An 8,169-nucleotide genomic window follows, 5' to 3' on the forward strand; every position below is an offset into this window, starting at 1 on the left:
CAGAGACTTTGGCCTTACCCTCATTCCATAGACCTGCCAACGTAAGGGCAAAATTTTCATTCTTAAGAATATGTGGAAAGACCTTACGTTTGGCCCACTTCTGGCAAAACAATTTCATTCTAAAGAATAGGTGGAGTGAAATTTTGTTTCATAAATACAAATCAATGCTCAAGTTTGGACATAAATAAAGGTATCCTTTTGAAGATATTGGAACACATGAGAGAAATAATATTGAAGATACATGAATTTTTAGACATACTATTAAAGACAAATGAACATATAATGGATGAAATCCTATTGATGATACGTGAATTTTCAATAGAACTGTCATTCAAAAGATTTGATGGATTGAATGTAGCTTTAATACATTATCCCTTTTACAAGGGTGTTTGAGTTTGAGGCTTGAAACATAAGAATGAATCTATGTTGAAACCTAGTGGTTTGTTAAGGATATGTGAAACTTATAGTAAAAGTACTTACAATGGAAGGGATTATATCAATATCCTATTAAGGACATGTGAACATATAGTAGAATAATTCTACATAAAATCAGTGGATCAAACTTAATGGCTCAAAAGCAAAAAAGGATGATGGTGCAACCTAGGGGCTACTCTACGGCACTATGGCAGCAATCTTTGTAGTTACTATCAAAGGTAGTGTAACTTTTTTGTCAAGGAAAGAGACGCGAACCACTCCATATGACCTAGATCTGTATGACCTAGGTTGCACCGACTTGTTTCTTTCATGGATAAAAAGTGACTCTTAGGTGATGCTATAGCACTCCCTTTTTTGGTCCATTATTATAGCACAATTGGGGCCTTTTTACCTAATACTAGCTACTTTTAGCCGGAAAAGTAATCGACACCAGAGGCTAAAGGCTAAGTATGGCGACGCTCAAAGGCCATAGAGAAAAGGAGATCAGATGTCATAGGGGTGAAAAAGGAATTAGAAGTGGAGGGAAGGAAAAGGGAGACTATGACACAAGGGGAAAGGGAGAGGGGGAAGAGAAGCATGTACATGATATGAGGAGGAATGTTGAGATGTAGACATCAAGGGAAGAGAACCATACTTTATTTGAAAGGAGGGATGAGAGGGGAAATATCAAAATACTAGCTAGGTGGCTTTACAAGAATGAGCGTGTCTCATCAAGGAATAGCCCCTTCCTTTTATAGCCAAAAGAGGGGGTCTCTCCACATTAATGTTTCCTCCCACATGCATGGTGCGTGTGGAAAAGTCTCCCATGCGGGCTAGGTGGTTACGGACTCTCAATTGTGTGCGACAACCCTTTGCCTCAATTTTCCACATAAATCAAGCCCCATATCTCAAGTCTATGATACTCCCTTGGTCTCTTTCCAATTTTATAATATGTTCAAACCTCTAGGAGGACAAGTGGAGGGTTGGCACAAGGAATCTTGCCACCTCATCCTACTTTCCCCATTATTTAACTAGCTCTCTTGGTCCTTCTATACCTCCCCCACATGGGCCTATCCCATATGGAGGGAATAACTCAATATAATATCTATCTCCACCTATTTTATATTGCTTCTCCCATGGACTTTGCGCCATATCTCACTAAATGCAGCCTAGGTGGAGGAGTGGCACATGGAGGAGCCATGCCACCTTGCATTTTATAATATTACTATCATGGATTATGTACAACACACCTTATGGGTCCTCTTACATGGAAGGGTGGCACATGGTCATGACCTGCCACCTCAACCCTGGGCCCTATGCACACCATATTTTATTATACTATTGCCACATATACAAACACACACACATATTAATGCCTTTTTCCTTAGACAATTTTATCCATAACAGTTCCCCCCCCAGGCAGGGAATGCACAGCATTTCCATGCCTGGGACCATCACGCACAAAGAAAGGCTTGAGGTAACGCTTGTTGATCACCTTCTTGCCATATGGTTCATGCAGCTCCTGAACTTGTATAGACCCATTGCTACGTTCTTTGATGACTTTGTATGGACCAGCCCACAGTGGCAGAAACTTCTTATCCATTTGGTGGTCCAATCTGTTATCAAATCATAGCCTATCCCACCGAGGCCTAGAAACCTTTGTAATGAGATTGTGAATAAACCATTCAGGACAAGCTTTTCCACAGGAATCAATAGGCAGATGCGCCAAATCTCCCCCCAAGCTTGGGGAGCATCCCACCCTTCGATGAAGGACACCGTTTTAATTACCTCTGAAGCAGCAAGTAGTTCGATCACCGCACAATGAGTAGAAGTAAAATCAAAATCCTCCCAGCATATCAGTAGTTCTTCACCATGAATCATCCACGATGTATCATTCCACCCGTCATCTCCTTCAATAATGCACTGGACAATCAGCCGTTGAAGGTCGACATGAAGATCAAGGAAGACATCTCGTGCATTGGTAGCCGTAAGGTGCGGCGGAACAGGCACCAATTCCTTAAACGCGTCGAGAAGTGACATAAATGTCCACCCTTCTCGTGTGGCGTGCGTCTGTGAAGTGAGCTTGGAGAAGTTCTGAATCGGTGATCTAGCAAGAGATGTGGATAGAGCACATAAAATGAAGTATTTTTGCTTTTTACAGCAAGAGCAAACTCCCTACAGTTAGAGAGTTACAGTTCCCGTGATTTCAATATATGAACAAAAATCATTACATTTTTACCACTTCCAACTTGTTGGCCCAATGATAAGACTTTCTTTTGTGAAGGGGGAGGTCTTGGGTTCCAATCCTACTCTTTAATAAAAAGAGAGGAGAGGAGAGGAGAAGGAGAAGAGAAAGAGAAGGAGAAGAAGAGAGAGGGGGGCGCCCAGATGCCGCAGCAGTCCAGAGAACTGTCGGAACCGTCGCGCAGAAAACAGTCCACCACCAGAAGTCGCAGCAGTCCAGAGAACTGTCACGCGGGTGAACGCAGAAAACTGTGAGTAGAAGATTCGCCACTAGCCGTGGAGATTCGTATCCCAGCAGCCACACCAAAAACTTTTAGCCGAAAAAGTAATCGAGACCAGAGGCTAGAGGCTAAGTATGGCGACGCTCAAAGGCCATAGAGAAAAGGAGATCAGATGTCATAGGGGTGAAAAAGGAATTAGAAGTGGAGGGAAGGAAAAGGGATACTATGACACAAGGGGAAAGGGAGAGGGGGAAGAGAAGCATGTACATGATAGGAGGAGGAATGTTGAGATGTAGTCATCAAGGGAAGAGAACCATACTTTATTTGAAAGGAGGGATGAGAGGGGAAATATCAAAATACTAGCTAGGTGGCTTTACAAGAATGAGCGTGTCTCATCAAGGAATAGCCCCTTCCTTTTATAGCCAAAAGAGGGGGTCTCTCCACATTAATATTTCCTCCCACATGCATGGTGTGTGTGGAAAAGTCTCCCATGTGGGCTAGGTGGTTACGCACTCTCAATTGTGTGCGACAACCCTTTGCCTCAATTTTCCACATAAATCAAGTCTATGATACTCCCTTGGTCTCTTTCCAATTTTATAATATGTTCAAACCTCTAGGAGGACAAGTGGAGGGTTGGCACAAGGAATCTTGCCACCTCATCCTACTTTCCCCATTATTTAACTAGCTCTCTTGGTCCTTCTATACCTCCCCCACATGGGCCTATCCCATATGGAGGGAATAACTCAATATAATATCTATCTCCACCTATTTTATATTGCTTCTCCCATGGACTTTGAGCCATATCTCACTAAATGCAGCCTAGGTGGAGGAGTGGCACATGGAGGAGCCATGCCACCTTGCATTTTATAATATTACTATCATGGATTATGTACAACACACCTTATGGGTCCTCTTACATGGAAGGGTGGCACATGGTCATGCCCTGCCACCTCAACCCTGGGCCCTATGCACACCATATTTTATTATACTATTGCCACATATACAAACACACACACATATTAATGCCTTTTTCCTTAGACAATTTTATCCATAACACTACCTTTCAAATATTTGTTGTAGATGTTAGGGGTAATTACCAAACTACTAGTGGTAGTTTTGTCACCACCATTAGTAATTTTATTAGAGTGTTCCTTAATGGTAGTTCTCCTACTACTACATACAATATTACCAATAGTAGTCCTAATCCCAATGATAGTACACATAATATTATTACGACCGTCCAACTTTAATCATCATTATATCTATGAATGCATATATATAGGTATATCTATATCTATACCTATTTATTCCTCATCCAATACGTTTGCATTTATTTTTGGTGCTTTGCTTACTTTGAAACTAAAGATAATGTGATTTCATTATTGTTTGCATTCTTGTCAAACATGAGGAGCTGGAATGCATAAGAGTTGGGAGGCACATTATAATTTCTGTGCAGATTTGAGCCATTGAATAACCTATTGATTCTAATTGTTTTCTTTCTTATTAAATCCTTAATTTGGTTATTTTACACCGAACATCGCCATATCAATTCATATTTTTTTTGTTCTAGTAATGTCCTATCGCAGCATAGTCTAGGGTTGATCATACAAGATAAATGGGTGCTCACATTTAATATATTTTTGAGAGTCAGAGGATAGTGGCTGTAGACTACAAAATCATCACTTTGAATAAATTTGGCAAGATTCTTCTGATAGAAGGAATATTTTCTATTGCACTAACGATGAAAGAAAATTATCAAAAGGCTAATACAAGGCTCAAAATCACACTAGTGCTACTAGGCTTAATAGTCGTAGGCTAGTAGTAGTACTAGTGTATTTACTAAGTAGTGTGCGTGCCTCTCCTCATTAAAATTCATAGTCTTCAAAAATATATAATACATAAGTCAAAATATTCTAATTAGTTTTATCATCCTAATGTTGAAACTGACTTAAATTCATAGTCTTCAAAAAGGTATACTACATAAGTCAAAATATTCCAATTAGTTTTATTGTCCTCATGTTGAAACTGACTTTCTCTTCCTTCATCTCCTATGAGCTTCAAACCTTTAATCCATTAATCTCTCAAATAGTAAGAATGGTCTTGTATTAAGAGGCGATGATATCTAAAGTGATCTACAAATACTAAGAATGGTCTTATATTAAAAGGTGATGATATCTCAAGTGTTATACAAATCGTAAGAATGGTTTTGTATTAAAAGGTGATGATATCTCAAGTGTTCTACAAATAGTAAGAATGGTTCAAGTGTTCTACAAAAGTATTAGGTACCTCTTAGTGGCTAAAGGGAAGGAGTGATAATATCTCAAGTGTTCTACAAATAGTAAGAATGGTCTTGTATTAAGAGGTGATGATATCTCAAGTGTTCTACAAATAGTAATAATGGTTTTGTATTAGGAGGTGATGATATCTCAAGTGTTTTATAAAACTATTAGATACCTCTTAGTGGTTGAAGGGAAGGGGTTGGAAGTATGGGAAAAATCTCTAGGAACTATGAAGTCTACAGATAGTTTTTTTTCCCCGCATATGGGTGAAGTGATGTTTATGTTACTAAGTTCAACATATTAAGCAATGCATTTGTTTTGATTATTGAAGGAGTTTGATAATAAGACCCATTTCAAATGCAAAAGGATTGTTGTATCAGTAATGGAATCCACTTTGGAGTGGAAATTCGATTTCTTTCAAACCCACATACTATTGTTGCATAATGTGAGTATGGCTCCAATTGGAAGTTAAGGTAGACTATAATTCGCAATATTGATATAGTTACACATAGTAACATAAGTTTTATTTTCGAGAATCTTCCCAAATAGTGGTTTCCACAAAGCTATGTTGAGTACCTCGATAAGGAAATTGTGGAAAAGCTCGCTCGCTTTTTTGGGCTCGCTCGCTTTTCCTCGCTCGCTCTATCGATTGCCTCGTGCTCATAAACATTGCACAAAAACCTTAAAATTTTTGGAGAGTAATAAAAACTAGTCGACGAGTTTGCTAGAATAGGAGTCGCTACTACAAAATTAACACAATGATTAGCCCGACATCACTGCTATATAACACAACGACTAACACATGGACTACCAGTTGGCCATCCACCCCTACCCACCTCACCTACCCCCATGTGGCAGTTGATAAACTCACAATTGTCACTTCAGAGGTCAACCCCCACTAAAGCAATGACTTGTGACTTATCAGTTATCGCTAGTATAATCAATTGTTGCTATAATTACATGCTCCATTATTGATCCGTTGCTATAATCAATCATCACTACTTCATCGGTTGCTGCTTTATTCACCCATTGTGTTGTTCAGCCATCATCATTGCTATATTGCTAACATAGCGACTGCTCACAAAAACATACTCTTTTACTTGATGCATTCTTTTTGTATAGAATGTATGTCTCCTTGGATCTTGGAATTTGATTCATTATTTTTCAAGAGGAATCCTTGTAATAGAGAAAGAGTTGAGTGTACTTGGTTTGTACTAATTTGCATTAATATCATATATGGTCCGTATATCAACTTACTATTGTCACCTAAAGATTGTGAAAGTGCATGCTTGGAGCTTGTTGGGTGTCTTGTGCTACCTAAAGTAGATATTCAATATGAACACCTTTTCACCTAAGGACTCTTGAGGACTATGCCTTGATTTTGAGATTGCTAATGCAACTATTGACAACATAGCGACTCACTTAGTTGGTGCTTTAAGGCTAATGCAATGGTGGCTATTACTTTAAGGGTCAGAAGGGTGCATAGACTAATTTAGACTCGGCAGTTAGGCCAAGCAGGTGACACATGCACCTGAGGTTTAGGAGACTAATAGGTGTTTGAACTCGAACCGAAGGATAGTGCTTCTAATAACATCCTAAATGCTCCATCTAGTGCCACACTGTTGGCTCCCTCCGGGATCTCGATCTTAAACTTGTATTCTCTACATGGTCCCGCACATATGGAGTCAAAGCACACTATGATCTTTGACGTTGAAATGGGGGAAAATATTAATCCGAATGCTGGAGCCTCCATGGCTCCCAACTTTAGCTCTATAAGGCCCCAATCCCCCACCCCTTTCACCACAGCCTCGCCTTTGAGGGAGTCATTCTCCAATCTCATGGGGCGGTTTGGCTTGGTCGACCCTGACCATATCAATTCATTCACTAAGCAAAATAGGGTGGTTGAGTAGTAGCAAGACCCACCACCAACTGCAGTATCTGGTAATGTACCAAGGAACTCGGTACCCACCTCAGCTGAGGAACCCTCAAGACTGTATGCACAATTCTATGAGGGAGAGTCAATATCCTTCACAAGGACGTCTGAGCCCTAGGTACCTAGGTATTCGCCTTCTAGTTCCAACGGATGAAGGAATGATCAGATGGACTCTGGGGATAATACCTTTCCACAATCAATGGCCCCTAGTTTGAATCTATTTGCAACTTGGGGGAGCTCTGGAGAGCACTTCCTTTCCCACATCTCCACCTTATAGGCTGGTTCCTAACGTGAATATACCCATCCCAACAAGGCTCATATTAGGTCATTGTTTGCTTGGGTACAACTATTTTTGGTGAGCTTCAAGGAATTTTCTATAAATAGATATATTGCATGACCCATTACTTATGCATTGCTCAATGGAATTTGGCAAAATTTATCTTGAAGTTGTAGTACACATTCCAAAATTGAACATGAGACCAAAATATTATGGAATTATTATTTGGAATGAGACCATTAAAGCATTACAAGTGCTATGTTGCATGTGAAGCATGCATCTTGAAGATCATAGGATGTAGCAATTTATTCAAAAACATCAAAATTTAGTTTTATACATACATGCAACCAAGTAATCATTAAAAATTACACTACATGATCATCTCCTCAACCCAAGAACACACCTAGATTAGAACATTAGATATGGGTTAATGAGGCTCCAATGTTGTGTTGAAGTGATGCACACCCATTTGACGTCACACTCAATAACTTTTTTTTTATTTGTTGAAAACCAAAACGAATTGAAATTTTAGAATCCAAACTAGTGGAACTACTACATGGTGGACTTAAAACATTGATACTTTTTTATATTGGTATCTACATTTACCCTAAAATGGAAGAAGTTGAAAATGTATAATCTGTGCATGTGCAAAGATCTTTCAACAAATCCAATACTATTTATAAATTTTTATTGTTTCATTTTCCATGCACTTGCTTGCTATATGACTAATAACTTATACGCATGCCCAAGTCATAAATCCAACACTATTTACAATTTTCAATTGTTTCATTTTCCATTTAT

Source organism: Dipteris shenzhenensis, chromosome 10 (genome assembly GCF_047967505.1).
Source record: "Dipteris shenzhenensis isolate YYH24624 ecotype China chromosome 10, Dip_SZ_1.0, whole genome shotgun sequence".
NCBI lineage: Eukaryota > Viridiplantae > Streptophyta > Polypodiopsida > Gleicheniales > Dipteridaceae > Dipteris > Dipteris shenzhenensis.